At 41.0% G+C, this 20,731-nt stretch overlaps 1 pseudogene; it reads right to left on the reverse strand.

The window, feature by feature from the left end:
- Positions 1–12,737: 12,737 nt before the first annotated feature.
- On the reverse strand, positions 12,738–13,201 carry LOC118636637 (annotated as a pseudogene).
- Between the last annotated feature and the right edge of the window lie 7,530 nt (positions 13,202–20,731).

A 20,731-nucleotide genomic window follows, 5' to 3' on the forward strand; every position in this document is an offset into this window, starting at 1 on the left:
AAGACAGGGATGCCCACTTTTGCCACTCTTATTTAACATAGTACTGGAAGTCTTAGCCATAGCAATTAAACAAGAAGAAAAAATAAAAGGGATTCAAATTGGAAAGGAGGAAGTAAACATGTCATTATTCGCAGATGACATGATATTGTACATAGAAAACCCTAAAGACTCCATCAAAAATCTACTAGATCTAATAAACAAATTTAGCAAAGTATCAGGATACAAAATTGACGTCAAGAAATCGACGGCATTCTTTTTTTTTTTTTATCCTCACCCGAGGACATTTTTCCATTTTTTGTCCAAATAGAGTGGGAGGGAGAGAAAGGAAGAGAGAGAGAGAGAGAGAGAGAGAGAGAGAGAGAGAGAGAGAGAGAGAAACATCGACGTGAAAGGAACATATCGAGTGGCTGCCACCTGCACGACCAAACCAGGGCTGGGGACAAACTGTAACCCAGGTGCGCGCCCTTAGCAGAAACCGAACCCGGGTCTCTATGGACCGCAGGCTGACTCTCTAACTGCTGAGCCAAACTGGCCAGAGCACGACAGCATTCTTATACACCAATAATGAACTCACAGAAAGAGAAACTGAAAAACAATCCCATTTACCATTGTGGCAAAAAAAATGAAGATACCTAGGAATAAACTTAACCAAAGAAGTAAAGGACCTATTCACAAAAAATTACAGGACATTGAAAAAAGAAACAGAGGAAGATATAAAAAATTGAAAGCATATACCTTGTTCATGGACTGGAAGAAGTAACATCATTAAAATGTCCATACTACCCAAAGCAATCTTTTTTTTTTTTTAATCTTTACTGTTGAATGTAAAATGTATTACAGATGTTCCATATTTTTCCCCCATTGACCCCTTCCTCCCCACTCCCGCCCCCCTCCCGCCTTTTCCCACACTATTGTCTGTGTCCATTGGTTATGCACGTAAGTTCTTTGGTTTATTTCTTCCCACCCCCCCAACCCCTTTCCCTTTGAGGATTGTCAGTCTAGCAATGAATTTGGACTTCTTAATCTCTTCACCTTTTTCACCCATTCCCCTAACCCCCTCCAAATGGCAACCAACAAAATGTTCTCTGTATCTATGAGAATGTTTCAGTTCTACCTGTTCATTTTGTTTGTAGATTCCATTGTTGATAGATATGTATTCATTGCCGTTTTGTTTGTTCATACATTTTATCTTTTACTTCAAAAAGACCCTTCATCATTTCATACAATAACAGTTTGGTGGTGATGAACTCCTTTAACTTTTTCTTGTCTGGGAAAGTCTTTATATGGCCATCGATTCTATATGACAGCTTTGCAGGATAGAATAATCTTGGTTGTAGGTTCTTGCTTTTCATCACTCTGAATATTTCTTGCCACTCCCTTCTGGCCTGCAAAGTTTCTTTTGAGAAATCAGCTGACAGCCTTATGGGAACTCCCTTGTAGGTAACTAGCTGCCTTTCTCTTGCAGCTTTTAAGATTCTCTTTTTGTCTTGAACCTTTTGCATTTTGATGATGATGTGTCTTGGTGTGGGCCTCTTGGGGTTCATCTTGTTTGGGACTCTCTGTGCTTCCTGGACTTGTATGTCTGTTTCCTTCACCAAGTTAGGAAAGTTTTCTGCCATTATTGTTTCAAACAGGTTTTCGATTTCTTGTTCTCGCTCTTCTCCTTCTGGCACCCCCAAGATGCGAATGTTGGCACACTTGAAGTTGTCCCAGAGGCTCCTTACACTATCCTCATTTTTTTGGATTTTTTTTTCTTTTTGCTGTTCTGATTGGGCATGTTTTGCTTCCTTATATTCCAAATCGATGGTTTGCTCCTTGGATTTACGTACTCTATTATTGAAGCTGTGTAAATTATTCTTTACTTCAGTTAATGCCTCCTTCAATTCTAACTGTGCATCCATGATTTCCGACTGGTCCTTTTTTATGCTCTTGAGGCCCTCCCTAAGTTCACTGAGGTTCTCACTAAATTCATTGAGCATCCTTATAAGCAGTATTTTGAACTCAGCATCTGTTAGATTACTTATCTCCATTTTGCTTAGTTCTTTTCTTGGGGTTTTGTTCTGTTCTTTCATTTGGGACCCGTTTCTTTGTCTCCTCATTTTGGCTGCCTCCCTGTGTTTGTTTCAGTGTATAACTTAACAAGAGGTATGGGGCTAGCTGAGACCAGATGCTGCTCGTTTGAAAGAATTTAGGAAAAACCTGAAGCAGGATCCAAGAGAGGCCAAGCCTATGGTTAAGCAAGTGGCAACAGCTTGGGTGGGCCTGAAAGTTGGGTGGGGCAGGGCGGGGCCTCAGGGAGTCACCTGGGCGGTGCTACCAGTGTGAGCCAGGTTGCTGGAGTCCCAGATATGGCTTCTGTCTGCCGCCCCAGGGAAGGGCTCACCAAAGGAACAAAGGCCTCTGACAGCACGTTTGTCCAGGAGAAAGCCCCCTCTCCAGCGCTCGCTCCAGTGCCAAACAGCTCTTCCCTGTATGTCTCTGGTTCCCCTCGAGCTGCCTCCCCTCCAAGCTTAGAGGGGGAGAGTCCGATAAGTTCGTGCGCGGGCCCTTTAAGGAGCTGCCTGAGGCTCCAGTAGCTTCAGCCTCCCTGAGCCTCAGTTCCCGCTGGTTTTTCCAGCCAGAAGTTATGGGGACTTCTCTTCCTGGCACTGTAACCCTGAGCAGGGCAACTGGTGTGGGACAGGGACCTCTCAGTCCCCAGGGAGGACCTTCCCAGCTGAGGTATCCTCCTGATTTTTATCCACCACACTTGGGTGTGGGACCGGCCCATTGTGCCAGCGCCTCCGCCCCTCCTACCAGTCTGGATGTGGCTGCTGCTTTAATTCCATAGTTGTAGGACTTCCATTCAGCTTGATTTCAGGCGGTTTTGAATGATGGTTGTTCTGTAGTTTATTTGTAACTCTGATGTGGTTGTGGGAGGACGTGATACCTACACCGCCACCTTGACCGGAAGTCCCCCCAAACCAATCTATAGATTCAATGCAATCCCCATAGAAAAAACAACAACATATTTCACAGAACTAGAACAAATACTTCAAAGGTTCTAAAAAAGACCCTGATTAGCCACAGCAATATTGGAAAAGAAGAACAAAGTATGAGGGATCACAATACTGGAAATACTACATCATGATATACTACAAAGCCATTGTAATCAAAACAGCCGGTTACTACCACAAGAAGAGACATATAGATCAATGTAACAGAACAGAGAATCCGGGGGATTCCAAAATGGCAGCTGAGTGAATCGAAGCTACACAGACCATCTCCCAGGACCAAACTGAAATTACAACTAAAACACAGAAAAATTGATGGGAAAAAGCAACAGAAAAGCGGCTTGCAAGGACCATATAACCAGGGACACTGACTCTATCCTGGTAGGATTGCGAAGGCACCAGACGGGGGCTGGGAGCCCACGGCCAGCAGCTCAGCAGCGGCCTTAGCTGGGAGCAGCGCCCTAAGGTTAAACTCCCAAGCAGCTCCACAGCGCAGAGCTGGGACAGAGGCTAAAATAGCCACAGCCACTCACTTTGGGCTCCAGCAGAGGGAGGACAGAATGGACTGAAACTGTGTGGGGACACTCAAGATTTGGAGGGCGCCCAGAGCTTTTGCTCAGTTGCAGCCACACAAGACAGTGACCATATTGCTCCTTAGCAGGGCTCTGAGGAGAGGCAGCAGCCCCTCCTTGGGAGATTCAACCCCGCCCTGTGGGCCACTGAAATGCAAATTGAGACTTACCAACAACCAGCATCTGCCCCACCCTGGGGAAAGCCCCTTACGGTGAGCACCTGAGGGAGTTTTTCAATCAACTGACAACCCAAAACTCTTCAAGTAACCTGAACTGATAGCCTCGAGGCAAAAAGCTGGCAGATAACGGTTCCATTCCGGGATAGCAACTCTAACCAGGAAAGTAAGACTTGACAGTGGTGTTTAACGTGGGTCCTCCCTCACTCATCTAAACCCAGGAGAGGGAGCCACAAACAGCAGAACACCAACACCCACAGGGAAAGCTTGGCAGGCTCCAAAGCCCTCTCCGACAGCCAAAATAGTGAAACACAGAAACAAAGGCCAAATGAAAGAACACGAGACCTCCACCAAAGATGATATCAATGTGGAGCAGTTAGGCAAGTTAACAGGGCTAGAATTCAGAGCCATGATCTTGAGGAAGCTCAACAGCATGAGTAAGGAAATAGAGATGCTGAAAATAAACCAACTGGAAATTAAAAACCACCAAGAAGAGATCAAGAGTGACATATCAGAAATAAAGAACACATTTGAAGGTCTAAAGAGCAAGGTAGAGGAAGCTGAGGACTGGAGCAGCGAATTAGAAGACAAGGTAGAAAAAATCAACCAATCAGAAAACCAAAGGAAAAAACGATTAAAAAAGAGGAAGACAGCTTAAGATAACTGTGCAACAACTGGAAACGTAATAATATTTGTATCATAGAAGTCACCGAAGAAGAAGAAAATGAACAAGGGTTAGAGAATATATTCAAACAAATTGTGACAGAAAACTTCCCTAATTTGGTGAAGAAAGAAGGCATTCAAGTTCAAGAAGCACAGAGAGCCCCAAGTAAGAAGAACCCAAACAGGACCACACCAAGACACATAGTAATTAAAATGCCAAAAATTAAAGACAAAGAGAGAATCCTAAAAGCAGCAGGAGATAAGCAACAGGTTACCTACAAAGGAAACTTCATTAGTCTATCAGCTGACTTCTCACAGGAAACACAACAGGCCAGAAGGAAATGGCATGAAGTAATCAAAGTCATGAAAAACAAGGATCTGAACCCAAGACTACCCAAGTAGGCTATCATTCAAAATAGAACGTCAAATAAAGAGCTTCCCAGACAAAAAAAAAGGCTAAGGGAATACACTAGCAACAAACCAGCACTGCAAAAAATGTTAAAAGGACTGCTGTAATTAGTAGAAGAAATAGAAAGAAAAATATAACCAAACAAAATAAAAATGGCAATAAGTAGGTACATATCAATAATCATCAATAATCACCTTAAATGTAAATGGACTGAATGCTCCCATAAAAAGACACAGAATAGCTGATTGGATAAGAAAGCATGCCTCATCTATATGTTGTTTACAAAAGACCCACCTCACAACAAAAGACTCACATAGGTTGAAAGTGAAGGGATGGAAAAAATTTTTCCAAGCAAACGGAAAGCAAAAAAAAATCTGGGGTAGCAATACTCATATCTCATAAAATAGATTTCAAAATGAAGACCATACCTAGAGACAAAAAAAAGGCCACTACATAATATTGAAAGGATCTATCCAACAGGAAGATATAACCTTGATAAACATATATGCACCCAATATAGGAGCACCAAAATATATTAAAAATCTTCTGGAGGACTTCAAAAAAGAAATCAACAGCAACACAATCATAACAGGGGACTTCAACTCCCCGTTGACAACACTGGATAGACCCTCTATACAAAAAATTAGCAAGGAAACAGAGACTCTAAATGAAGCACTAGACCAAATGTATTTAATAGATATCTACAGAGAATTACACCCTAAAACTACAGAATTCGCATTCTTCTCAAGTGCACATGGGACCTTCTCAAAGATAGACCACATGATAGAACACAAACTAAATCTCTACAAGTTCAAGAAGATTGAAATCATATCAAGCATCTTCTCAGATCACAACGGCATGAAACTAGAAATCAATTGCAACAAGAACATGCAAAGACATTTGAACACATGGAGGCAAAATAACACGTTATTAAACAATGAATGGGTCACCGAGGAGATCAAGGAGGAAATCAAAACTTCCTGGAAACCAATGTAAATGAACACACAACAACACAAAATCTATGGGATGCAGCAAAAGCAGTTCTGAGAGGGAAGTTCATAGCACTACAGGACTACCTCAACAAACAAGAAAAATTTGTAATTGAATGTGTAACCTCACAACTTAAAGAATTAGAAAGAAACAAAAAGAAAACCCCAGAGCAAGTGGAAGTAAGAAAATAGTAAAGATCAGAGCAGAAATAAATGACATAGAGACAAAACAGAGAATCCGGAAATAGACCCAAGACATTATGCTCAATTAATATTTGACAAAGGTGAGGAGTCCCCGTAGCAGAAGAAAATGAGCAAGGGTTAGAGAATATATTCAAAAAAATTGTGACAGAAAACTTCCCTAATTTGGTGAAGAAAGAAGGCATTCAAGTTCAAGAAGCACAGAGAGCCCCAAGTAAGAAGAACCCAAACAGGACCACACCAAGACACATAGTAATCAAAATGCCAAAAATTAAAGACAAAGAGAGAATCCTAAAAGCAGCAGGAGATAAGCAACAGGTTATCTACAAAGGAAACTTCGTTAGTCTATCAGCTGACTTCTCACAAGAAACACAACAGGCCAGAAGGAAATGGCATGAAGTAATCAAAGTCATGAAAAACAAGGATCTGAACCCAAGACTACCCAGGTAGGCTATCATTCAAAATAGAACGTCAAATAAAGAGCTTCCCAAACAAAAAAAAGGCTAAGGGAATACATTAGCACCAAACCAGCACTGCAAGAAATGTTAACAGAACTGCTGTAATTAGCAGGAGAAATGAGAAGAAAAATAGAACCACACTAAACAAAAATGGCAATAAATAAGTACATATCAATAATCACCTTAAATGTAAATGGATTGAATGCTCCCATAAAAAGACACAGAATAGCTGATTGGATAAGAAAGCATGCCTCATCTATATGTTGTTTACAAAAGACCCACCTCACAACAAAAGACTCACATAGGTTGAAAGTGAAGGGATGGAAAAAATCTTCCAAGCAAACAGAAAGGAAAAAAAAGCTGGGGTAGCAATACTCATATCTGATCAAATAGATTTCAAAATGAAGGCCACTACATAATACTGAAAGAATCTATCCAACAGGAAGATAGAACCTTGATAAACATATATGCACCAATATAGGAGCACCAAAATATACTAAAAATCTTCTGGAGGACTTCAAAGGAGAAATCAACAGCAATACAATCATAGCAGGGGACTTCAACACTCCGTTGACACCACTGGATAGATCCTCTAGACAAAAAATTAGCAAGGAAACAGAGACTCTAAATGAAGCACTAGACCAAATGGATTTAATACATACCTACAGAAAATTACACTCCAAAACTACAGAATTCACTTTCTTCTCAAGTGCACATGGGACATTCTCAAAGATAGACCACATGTTAGGGCACAAACTAAGTCTGTACAAGTTCAAGAAGACTGAAATCATATCAAGCATCTTCTCAGATCACAATGACATGAAACTAGAAATCAATTGCAAGAAGAACATACAAAGACATTTGAACACATGGAAGCTAAACAGCATATTATTAAACAATGAATGGGTCACCGAGGAGATCAAGGAAGAAATCAAAAACCTCCTGGAAACCAATGTAAATGAAGACACAACAACACAAAATCTATGGGATGCAGTGAAAGCAGTTTTGAGAGGCAAGTTTATAGCACTATAGACCTTCCTCAACAAACAAGAAAAATCTCTAATAAACTGTCTAACCTCACAACTTAAAGAACTAGAAAGCAAACAAAAAGAAAACCCCAGAGCAAGTAGAAGGAAGGAAACAGTAAAGATCAGAGCAGAAATAAACGACATAGAGACCAAAAAAACAATTCAAAGGATCAATGAAACAAAGAGCTGGTTTTTTGAAAAGATAAACAAAATTGATGGACCCTTAGCTAGACTCACCAAGAAACAAAGAGAGAGAACCCAAATACACAAAAATCAGAAATGAAAGAGGAGAAGTAACAACTGACACCACAGAAATACAAAAGATCGTTAACCACTACTAGGAACAATTATATGACAACAAATTCGACAATCTGAGTGAAATGGACAAATTTCTAGAAACACATAGTCTCCCAAAACTGGACCAGGAAGAGATAGAAAACTTGAACAGACCAATATCAACAGAAGAAATTGAAGATGTAATCAAGACTCTCCCAGCAAACAAAAGCCCAGGCCCGGATGGCTTCTCGGGGGAATTACACCGAACATTCAAAAACGAACACCCATTCTCCTCAAACTATTTCAAAAAATTCAAGAAGAAGGAAGACTTCCAAACTCATTTTATGAAGCCAGCATAATTCTAATTCCAAAACCAGAAAAAGACACTACAAAGAAAGAAAACTACAGGCCAATATACCTGATGAACATAGATGCCAAAATCCTGAACAAAATATTAGCAAATCGGATCCAGCAATACACCAAAAAAATTATCCACCATGACCAAGTGGGATTCATCCCAGGGATGCAAGGCTGGTACAATATTCGCAAATCAATAAACCTGATACACCACATAAATAAAATGAAGAATAAAAACCACACGATCATATCAATAAATGCCGAAAAAGCCTTCAAGAAAATCCAGCATCCATTTCTGATAAAAACACTCAGCAATGTGGGAATAGAGGGATCATATCTAGACATAATAAAGGCCATATATGAAAGACCTACAGCCAACATTGTACTCAATGGGCAAAAATTAAAGCATTTCCCTTAAGAACAGGAACAAGGCTAGGATGCCCACTTTCGCCACTCTTATTTAACCTAGTACTGGAAGTCTTAGCCACAGCAATCAGACAGGAATTAAAAATAAACAGGATCCAAATGGGAAAGGAGGAAATGAAACTATCATTTTTTGAAGATGACATACTATACATAGAAAACCCTAAAGACTCCAGCAAAAATTTACTAGACTTAACAAATGAATTTGGAAAAGTAGCAGGATACAGAATTAACGTCAAGAAATCGATGGCATTCTTATACACAATGATGAACTCACTGAAAGAGAAACTAAGAAAACAATTCCATTTACCATTACGGCAAAAAAATTAAGATACCTAGGAATAAACTTAACCAAAGGAATAAAGGTCCTATTCGCAGAATACTACAGGACGTTGAAAAAAAAATAGAGGAGGATATAAAAAACTGGAAGCACACACCCTGTTCATGGATTGGAAGAATTAACATCATTAAAATGTCCATATTACCCAAAGCAATCTATAGATTCGATGCAATCCCCATCAAAATACCAATGGCATACTTCACAGAATTAGAACAAGTACTTCAAAAGTTCATATGGAACCAAAAAAGACCTTGAATAGCCACAGCAATCTTGAAAAAGAAGAACAAAGTGGGAGGGATCACATTACCAGATTTCAGGTTATACTACAAAGCGACTGTAATCAAAACAGCCTGGTACTGGCACAAGAACAGGCATATAGACCAGTGGAACAGAACAGAGAACCCAGAAATGGACCCAAGGCAATATGCTCAAGTAATGGTTGACAAAAGTGGTAAGAGCATACAGTGGAGTAAAGACAGCCTCTTTAATAAATGGTGCTGGGAAAATTGGACAGCTACATGCAGAAAAATGAAACTAGACCATCAACTTACACCCTACACAAGAATAAACTCAAAATGGATAAAAGACTTAAATGTGACCCGTGAATCCATAAAAATTCTAGAAGAAAATGTAGGCAACAAAATTTCAGACATCATACGGAGCAGAATTTTCACTGATACATCACCTAAGGCAACAGAAACAAAGGATAAAATGAACACATGGGACTACATCAAACTCAAAAGCTTCTGCACAGCAAAAGAAACAATAATCAAAATGGAAAGGCAACCCACTGTATGGGAGAACATCATTGCCAATGATGTATCAGATAACGGGTTAATTTCCAATATATAGAGCGTGCTCATACAACTCCACAAAAGGAAGACAAAGAACCCAATTAAGAAATGGGCAGAGAAACAAATAGACACCTCTCCAAACAGGACATACAAATGGCCAAAAGACATATGAAGAAATGCTCAACATCACTAATCATCAGAGAGATGCCAATTAAAACAACAGTGAGGTATCACCTCACACCTGTCAGAATGGCCGCCATCAGCAAATCATCAAACAAGTGTTGGTGAGGATGTGGAGAAAAGGGGACTCTAATACACTGCTGGTGGAAATGCAGACTGGTGTAGCCACTGTGGAAAACAATATGGTGTTTCCTCAAAAAATTAAAAATTGAACTGCCATTTGACCCAGTGATCCCACTTCTAGGAATATATCCTAAGAAGCTGAGATACCAATCAGAAAGAATATATGTACCCCTATGTTCATAGTAGCACTCTTTACAATCGCTAAGATGTGAAAACAGCCAAAGTGCCCATCAATAGATGAGTGGATGAAAAGGCTGTGGTACATGTACACAATGGAACATTATGCAGCTGTAAGGAGAAAGATCCTGTATCGTTTGAGACAACATTGAGGGACCTGGAGAGTATCATGCTAAGTGAAATAAGCCAATCAGAGAAAGACAAATATCACATGATCTCACTTATTTGTGGAATATCATGAACAAAATAAGCTGATGAACAAAATAGACCCAGAGATATAGAAGTAGGGTTCAGACTGACAAATCTCAGAGGAGGGGGGCGAGGCAGAGGAATGAGATAAACCAAAAAACTTATATGCATGTATGTGTAACCAATGGACATAGACAACAATGCTTGGTGGGGGAGGGGGATAGGGAGGAGTTTGTCTGTGGGGAAAAAGGAGAAACATCTGTAATAAAAATAAGTTTTTTAAAAAAAGGGATCATAACAAAAATTAATTAATGAAAGAAAAAAGGGATCATGCTCTTAGCAGATCAATTGTGAGTGACTGCACACACCTGCCCTAACTGACAGGTGAAGGCAGAGAAAGCGCATAGAATGCACATATGACAGTGACAGACTCAGTGCCAATAAAGTCACAGGCCCTATATTTTTTCCTCCAGAAACAGAACGAATGACATTGGGGTGCAACACAAAATACAACCTAAAATGCTTCAAGTTGAGATCTCACTAGGTTCTGCTCATTCAAGTTGGAACAATGTTCACATGAACTCAACCCCTAAAAGGGCCACTGAAACATTGAAGCCAAGGCTTGGGGTCTTGGATCATTTACAAAGATGCCACAAGAACAAGCAGGGGACTATCTTCTCTAACTGACTACATACAAGTGGCAGGAATGGTCGATCTCACAGAGGAGCCACCATGAAATGTAGAACTCGGATAGCAGAGTTGAGTGTACTTCCAGGAAAGGTCTCCAAGACCAGAATTCTCTCTCCTGTCATGCTCCCCCATGTCTGAGATCTCCACCATTAGAGCTACTCCTTCAGGTTAAGGCATTTAAGGCCCCTATCACACGGCAAATACAGGCTTGGACAAAAGTAAGTTTACAGGTGTGAATACATGAAACACAGAGTTTATTCTTGTATTATTATTTATTAATCATTGCATTATTTTCCATATAAAAAACTGTAAACCTACTTTTGCCCAAGCCTATATTTCAGAGTATAGGCCATTGGCTAAATATCTGCCCCTTTGAGCCATACTGCCTAGGTTTGAATCCCAACTCCACCACATATTAGCTATGTAATCTTGGGTGAGTCACTTAAGCTCATAACCTGTCTGTGTCTCAATTTCCTTATCTATAAAATGGGGGTAATTATGGAACTCATAAGGTTAGTCTGAGGATTCAATGAGTTAATACATGTAAACTTGGAGCAGCGGCTAGCACATAAAAAGTGCTCACCAGATGTTAACTGTTATCATTATGATAGGGTCAGATTGTGAAGGGCTTTTGATTCCAGGTGAAGAAACAATGCAGGCTTAGGTCCTGCCAGGTTCCCAGACTCTGCTCCTCCCCCTCCATGACTGGAGCCACTTTCTGAGGATCAATCAACCCTCTTGCTACAAGCTCTGCCCTGCCCCAGGCTCTAGGCCAGAGGGACATCGGAAGCTCCAGCCAAGCACTCTGGGATTCTGCCTGGGTCACCCTTGATGTCTCAGTTCTAGCTGCTAAATCTTTGCCTTTTCCCCTGTGTTTGCTTTGGTGACCTTTAACCTAGATGGGAAATTGGGACATAGTGATCTTAGAACCACTCAGGATACTATATGATAAAGTGTTGTGTTGGGTATTACAGACTACAAAGATTCTATGAAGGGACTGATTAGGTTTAGAGGAGTCGAGCAGAGCTGCCTGCAGGAAACAGAGCTGGGATAAGTAACATTTGCCCTGGCAGAAGGTGAAATGGAAAAACTAGAGTCAGGTCACCTGCCTAGACCCTTTAGCTTAGCTCCCTAAAACTCAATTTATAATCTAGTTCCACTTCCTACTCCTCACTGTCTGTCCTGTCCCACAGCAGTTAACTAGGTTATATCTGGAAAGATGGCAATGCCTACTAAAATTGAGAATAGCAGTGGCATCTCTGGATGGACAGGATAGGACATCAATGCCCTCTGTTGATGGACAGTTGGTTGGAGCTCCTTGAGGAAGCCCTTTAAATAAAACTGATGCTGGGTCTTTAAAGCCAGCATCATTATCATTTAAAGCCAACCACATCACTCTTCGTGGAGACCTCCCAAGAGGAAGAAGATCAGGCCTTTATTGTCTTTCACAAACCCTCAGCATCAGGTTCAATTTAGGGTGAATCATTCCCATAATTCTTTGGAAACCAGCTCACCACTCCTCTGGCTTGTGGTTAGTTGACCACTGCTGCCCTCCAATGACAGATCATGGGCATGGATAGTAGACAGTATTTGTCTGCACCAGTGCTTCTCAAACTATCTGTGGTGAATGATAGGGTTATTTCTTTTTCTTTTTACAGTGTAAAATTTTTATATTTAGAATTATCCAGCTGGACTTAGTTTAGATTATTCCAATGTTGCTGGCAACATCCAAAGTATCATAGTTGGGAGCCAGTTGAACAGTTGCCTTCTCTCCATGAGGCTTGATCAGGGTGCTGACCTTGGCCACATCAATGTCATAGAACTTCTTCACAGCCTGGTTGATCTGGTGCTTGCTGGCCTTGACCTACACAATGAACACAAGTGTACTGTAGTCTTCTATCTACCTCATGGCTGACTCAGTAGTCAGGGGGATCTTGATGATGGCATAGTGATCCAGCTTGTTTCTCCCGGGGGTGCTCTTCTGAGGACATTTAAGCTGCCTTTGGAACCTCAGTGTCTTTGGCCATTGGAAGGTGGGTGACATGTGGATCTTTATTTGTGACTGTGGATGTCTGTCAGCACTGCTTTCTTCACCTTCAGAGCCTTTGCTTTAGCTTCGGCTTTGGGAGGGGCAGGGGCTTCCTTCTTCACTTTTGGTGCCATCTTCATGAAAAGAAAGTTATTTCTTTTTTAATTTTCCAATCTGCCCTGAACACATAATTTTGTAAAAAGTTTTTTTAAAGGATCATACTCTTGGATGCTGCAGCAACATCAAATTTCTATGAACAGCCCTGGCCGGTGTGGCTCCACAGTTAGAGCGTCGGCCTGCGGTCCAGAGGGTCCCAGGTTCAGTTTCCGCTAAGGGCACGTAACTTGGTTGCAGTTTGTCCCTGGCCCTGGTTGGGTCGTGCGGGAGGCAGCCACTCGATGTGTCCCTTTCATGTCGATGTTTCTCTCTCTCTCTTTTCCTCTCTCTCCCTCTCACTCTATCTGAACAAAAAGTGGAAAAATGTCCTCGGGTGAGAATAAAAAAAAATTTTCTATGAACATTTCTAACATTCAATTTCTTTTCTTCTCTTGTTGGACTGGCATCACCAGTCCACAGGCTGGCACCATTCTAGGTCTCTCTGGACTTCATCTGCTCAGTGAGGAGATGCTCAGCATGGATAGTGGACTCCTTGAGAAAAGATGGCTCTGCCGAGAGTCTGTCCATTTCCTACTCAGAGCAATGATGGAAAAGATGTCCGACTGGTGGAAGACCTGCCACTTGCTAGCAGCCAAGTGACCTTGAACAAGTTACCTAACCTCTCTGAACCTCAGTTTCTCCATCTATAAAATGAGGACAATGTCTAATACAGTAGCCCCCACCCCTTATTCACTGGGGATATGTTCCAAGACCCTCCTTGGGTACCTGAAACTGTGCATAGTCTATCTATACTATTTTTTCCTATACATACATACCTATGATAAAGTTTAATTTATAATCAAGCACAGTAAGAGATAAAAACAATAACAAACAATGAAATAAAACAATTATAGCAACAATATACTGTAACAAAGTTATGTAAATGTCTTCCACCCATAACCCAGATGGCTACTAAGTGACTAGGGGTTGGATAGTGCATACAGTGTGGATACACTGAACAAAGGGATGATTCACATCCTGGGTTGAACCGAGTAGAATGGCAAAAATTTCATCACACTACTCAGAATGGTGCACAATTTAAAACAAATGAATTAAATGGATAGTTTATTTCTGGAATTTTCCATTTAATATTTTTGGACTACGACTGACCTTGAATAACTGAAACCATGGAAGGTGAAACTACAAATAAGGGGGTGCTACTGTAGTACCTTTCTTGTGAGGCTGTTGTGAGAATTAAATGAGATGCAATATAAGGAAAGCAGTTGGCACAGTGCCTGGCAAGTGGCTCTTACTGTGTGCTAACTATAACAATATTGTCTATGAAGCAGATGGGCTAGAGGCAATACAATGTATTCCAGGTTTAGAAGTCATTCCATTTTTGACTTGGAATGCCAGCATGGCCACCTGCTCCATTTTGTCATCTGTAAAATGGAAAAAACACTCACAGCTACCTCATACGGCTGTGGGGAGGATCCAGTGCTCAGCTCTGTGTCTGTCTTACCCATAGTAAGTCAATGACTAGTAGTTAAATTCCAATTATGTTCACATGCTCCCTCTAATCCTCACTCCTACTCTGCCATAGACCATTCAGAGAGAAACATGCCCTCAGCTGGGAGAATAAGATTCAGCTGTCTTCCCTCGTTTTCGTGTCTGAAACCAGAAACGGTGTCTCTGAATCTGCCAAAAGCTTTGGTCATAATAGAAAGAGCACGGGCACTGGAGTCAAACAGATCTATTTGAACACTGTCTCCATCATATACTAGTTGTGTATTCCTGAGCAAATGTCTTCACCTGTCATTACCTCAGTTGTCTCATTTGTAAAATGCAACCAATTCCGCGAACCAGTTGTCTCGAAAGTGGGGTGTGCAAGATGATTCACTGAGGTGTGGGAAGCAAACATTAGAACTTCTACTTAAATTTGTTTTGTAACAAAAGTTAGAAGAAGTTAAACTGTAATGTATACAAGAAACGAGGTGACACTGGCACCCTCACTTGGTCTTTTTGTCAGAAGGTCAATGATGGTCATTCTGAAGGAGCAGTGGGAATTCCACAACATAGAAGGGTTAATAGTGGCACCCACCCTCTTTCATTTTATTTTTAGCCTATTCCAAGTTATGCAATTTCTGTGCTGGATTGCAAATTTACAGATTATAACATCTGGTTTTAACTAAACCAATCCTCCCCAGATGGAAAAGTGGCTTGAAAACATTCCCACAGATAAACCACAGCCTGAATGAAGATAATATGAAGAATACAAGTGGGCAATAGAAAAATGGCAGAACTGCCTAATCTCCCATTGCTAGTATGAGCTTTTCATTAGCCCCATTACAAAGTAAAAGCAACAGTGAACAAATTGTGATAAGAAATAAGCCACAAAAAAAGAAATAAAAAGAAAATATCAAGAAACCTATTAAAGGTATGATCCACATGCACTTGGTTATTAACACACTCACTTTACATATGTACTTTGGCTTGCTATAGTAGTTAATAATAAGAAGAAGCAATTATGATTAACAAGATCTTTAAAATCTAAGCATCCTCAAAATGGATGCTTAATGATCTATGATGGTAGTTAAGGTTGTGGTACTTACCTGGTTTGGCTCACTGGTTGAGTGTCGACCCATGCAAGAAGAGGTCGCCAGTTTGGTTCCCAGTTAGGGCACATGCCCAGGTTGTGGGCCCAGTCCCAGTTGGGGACATGCAGGAGGTGGCCAATTGATGTTCTCTCTCATCGATGTTTCTATCTCTTTCCCTCTTTCTCTAAAATCAATAAAGAAAATAATATTTTTTAAAAGATGGTGGTACTTTTCATGGAAATTTTTATTTTATAATCTTTTTAAATCCTCACCTGAGGATATGCTTTATTTTAATTATTAATTTTATTTTTTGAGAGAGAGAGAGAAACATCAATGTGAGAGAAAAACATTGATCAGTTGCCTCCCACACACACCCAGACAGGGGATCCAACGTGCAACCTGAGTATGTGCCCTGACTGGGAATCAAACTGGTGACCTTTTGGTGCACAGGATGACACTCAATCAACTAAGCCACACCAACCAAGGCTAGTTTAATTTTTTAATTGTCTTATAGAAAAACTGGAAATACACTATGAAGTACTGCTTTGATAGCAATTTTTTCAAAAGGTGGGGGTGGATTCAAGGTAAGTTTACTGAGAAAGCTGGCAAGTTATTACAGAAAAGATAGCGAAGCCTGATATATGCAAAGTGCTTTAGAGTTCATCAATAGGGTATAGAAACTAGACTTTTGATATACAATAAAATCTTTACAGTGTTCTATTTCGTAACAAGGCACGGACTGACACTCCCTTTGTAACTTTGGTACCACACAGAGGTCGAGCAATGGTTATTTTGTGGCAAAGTCCTTAAGTTTCTTTCTTTTTTTTTTTTAATCCTCACATGAGGACATTTTTTCATTTTTTGTTCAGATAGAGTAGGAAGGGAGAGAGAGAGAGAAAGAGAGAGAGAAAGAGAGAGAGAAAGAGAGAGAGAGAGAGACTGATGTGAAAGGGACACATCGAGTGGCTGGCCGGGGACAAACTGCAACCGAGGTACATGCCCTTAGCAGGAACCGAACCCGGGTCTCTCTGGACTGCAGGCCGACGTTTTAACCGCTGAGCCAGGGCCTTAAGTTTCAAACTAAAAGATATACTTTCATACCCCAAAGAAATCTGTACCCATAAGCAGTTACTTTCCTTTAGCCCTTTCCCTCCCCAATGCCCCAACCCTCCACCTCCACCCCAGCCTAGGCAACCACCAACCTACTTTCTGTCTCTAATGGATTTGCCTTTTTTGGACATTTCATGTAAGTTGAATGGGACAATGTGCAGACTTTTGTGTCTGACTTCTTCCACTTAGCATAATGCTTTCAAGGTTCTTCCATGTTGTAGCATGTGTCATTATTTTATTCATTCTCATGACCAAATAATATTCCATTGCATAGATATACCACATTTTGTTTATTCACTCATCTGTTGCTGGACATTGGGGATCTTTCTACCTTTTGGCTATTGTGAATATAGTTACTATGAATTTTCATGTATAATAATGCATGTTTCTGCCTGGCTGGTGTGGCTCAGTGAATTGAGCATGCTCTTGTGGACTGGGAAGTTCTGGTTCCATTCCTGGTCAGGGTACATGCCCAGGTTGCAGGTTCAATCCCCAGTAGGGGGCGTGCAGGAGGCAGCCAAATGATGTGTCTGTCTCACATAGATGTTTCTATCTCTCTCTTCCTCTCTCTCTAAAGAATCAATAAAAACGTATTTTTTAAAAAAGATAATGCATGTTTAATGATTGGCACAGAACCTGCCAGGTACCCAGGTGCTCAATACCAGCAGGTAGCTGTTATCATTATTATTAGGGAGTGCTACATTGGGCGATTTGGGGCACAGGGTGTCTGCATGTCAGAAATAAAAGGCAGAAGGTACCAAGGACAGCATACTCTTACTGCACAAGATTGCTAAGAGTTGTCTCTGCCCACCGTACCCAAATGAGAAGGCAGCATGTTGTAGAGGCACGAGCACAGACTCGATTCTACTACTTTCGAGCTATGTGACTCTGGGCAAGTCCTTTAACCTCTTACAGCCTTGTGTGTGAATCGGATATAAATACTGTCTTTTCTACTTACCTCACAGGTTTGCTACCAGGGTCAAAGAGATAATTTAAAAGTATAAAAGCACTTTGAAAACATAAAGGATTATTATTACATATTACATATTACAGACTCCAACTCCTCTTGACTAAAGTAAGGAAACACGTTGTTCTGCTCACCATCCTCCTTCTCTCTTCAGACTGTTCACATTCTCTTCAAGATGACACCCTGACCTTGTCACCACAGCCAGTATGTTAGTACCTCCTTCTTTGCATCTACTTAAGGGCCAAGGGTGAGCAGCCCCATCCTCGTTAAAAACCTGAATTCATATCAACAAAGGGTCTGCAGTAGCTTCTGTCCAACCTTGAAATCGTGCAAACTATCTGGTTTTCTTAATCTCTAGTTGGTTAGAGCACTCTCGTGTGTCTCTACGTGGTAAATATTTTAGGTCTTTTCCAGGACGTGACATTCTTTTCATCGCAGTATCAACAAAATGTGTAATGGAAATTTTTCTTCTCGTCACACTTCAGGGCCCATGCTTGACACTTGGACTAAAGTTAAGCCATTGCACCCCGAGTCTTTGGCAGGTTTCCTGCTTGCACTCGGGCCTGTAGACTTATTTCTCCTCCCTGCACACCCATTTCTCCTTAGTCATTTTGAGAAATCTTAGTCTCACGGTTCCCAGATGCCAACTTGGTCCTGCCACTGCTATTTTTCCAAGCTTACCCAGTTCCCAAAGTAAGATCACAATTTTTTTTTTCTAAAAAGTACATCACACTTTACTGAAGGACTGGGGAAAAAGGTAATTCCAAAGTATTAAGAAAGAATGTTTTAAGTGTTTACTAAATATGAAAGGTATTTAGAATGGTAAACCTTTCACAGGGGTCTGCTCATGTAAAGTCCTGGCACTTGTAAAGGAAAAAAATGACAACCAGAAACAGTGATATCTGGCAGTGTGTGCACATGCACACACACTCAAACATACACTCTTGCACACACATTCATTTACACACTTTTACAGCCACACACTGTTGCTCAGTGGGAAAGAAGGTCTCTCAGTGAGAATCATGTCATGCTATCAGCACAGGTCTTTGGAAAAAAGAAAATTTATATTTTATATCTGGAATCTCAAAATGTTCACTGTTCCCTCCATCAGTGAGGGTTATGGAAGCTTGAGGGACTTTCCTTCCCATATTCCCCCCTTGCCTGTTTGCATCCCTGGATTTTTCTGGATCTATAAGCCCCACTGGCAAACTCCATTGAGAGCCAAAAACCCACGTGCCGTTTGGCATTACCCACCCAAGGAACATGTTCCTGAAAGTTGCGTGTAAATTAATTTTTTGCAGAACAATTATGATTCCCCACTGACTTCCCATAAGATTTCAGAGCTGCACCCTCTTTATCCAGATGAATTTTCAATATACACCCAGCATTTCAGTTTTAAGTTCCTCTGCCTCCTGCCATCCCCTCTGACAGTTACTTAAACCTCATCTGGAAAATGAAAAAATGACCAACAAAGCATTAAGATCTCTTCTAAGCCCTGGCCTAGTATTTCAGCTGTTTAGAGTGTCATCCAGATATGCCAAGGTTGTGGGTTCAATCCTGTGTCAGGGCACACACAAGAAGCAACCAATGAATGCCTAAATAAGTGGAACAACAAAAATTTATATATATATTTGTTTGGCTCTCTCTAAAATCAGTGAATTAAAAACAAAAAAGATCTCTTCTAATTCAAATAGTCCAGGGTCTGTAATCAAACCTGTAAATACATGAGAGAGGCTGCTATTTGGAAAAGACACCAGGTACCAATTTCAAATGCTAATACCCTACATCTAACTTTTGGGGAGGCCAATTCCCAAGGTTTGAGGGTTTTTTGCCCCACTCCCTTGGAGGGGAGCAGTCACCTCAGGGGACTGGCATCTTCATTTTAGGAGAGCTAGTACTATCCCTTCTGCTTTCTGCTCCCTCTACCCCACTCCCAGGCATCAAATTCCAGATACCCTCTCTACTGAAACAGAGATGGGTGCTGAGATTCTGGGGAACCTGTATGCAGCTAGTGACCTAGGGTAGGAAGCACTTGCTAAGGAAAGATGAAATGAGTGGCTAGGGAGGCACTGTGGCTTTGGTCTCTGGCAACAGAGTTAAGCAAGGGCACGTGCGTCATGGTTCTGTGGTACTGGTCACACAACTGCCTTTGCAGTCTTTGAACCAGAAATATTAGTGGTGATAGGGAAGGAAAATGCCTGCTTAGTGGAGAGGAAACTTAATAGTCCAAGCATTCTTCCATTCTGCATTCTCCATGCTGGCATTTTTATTTAAAAAAATATTGCTGCAGCTGTTTGCATATTCTAGAAGCGTGTGTGTGCATGTGTGTGGTTTGGTGTTTACAGATTTGGGGTTAAGGAGGGGAGTTTCCAGAGCAACGGAAGTAACTGCTTGTCAGTCAGGGTTCATTTTGAAAATGAAAGCCTGAAAGCTTGGAGCCCACTCTGGGCCTGTGTTTGGTCTCGGAGGAGTCAGCAAAGGCCTGGAGATGGCTTTGGGTAGTCAGCTCAGTGAATGAATCATTGATTACTATCGCTTTTTTAACACATTGACCATACCTATGAGTTGCTTTTGCTGTCCTGCAGATTCAGTCTGATGCAGAAATGTGGGAGTGGTCATCAAGGTTTTGGCTGCAGATGCACCCCAGCAACACACAGACATACAATACCCCCCACCACATATGCACGCAATCACATTTTCCCAGGCTGCTAAACCAGAGCAAAGTAACAAATATTTCTCTCACGTCTACTAGGTACACAAGAACAGTATAACATAGTCATCAAAGAGTTTAGAGGTTTTTTAAAGATTTCATTTTAAATTTTTAGTTGGTTTTATAGAGGGGGAGTGAGAAAAACATTGATTTGTTGTTCCACTTATTTATGCATTCATCGGTT

This window comes from Molossus molossus, unplaced genomic scaffold (assembly GCF_014108415.1).
Source record: "Molossus molossus isolate mMolMol1 unplaced genomic scaffold, mMolMol1.p scaffold_m16_p_2, whole genome shotgun sequence".
Classification (NCBI taxonomy): Eukaryota; Metazoa; Chordata; class Mammalia; order Chiroptera; family Molossidae; genus Molossus; species Molossus molossus.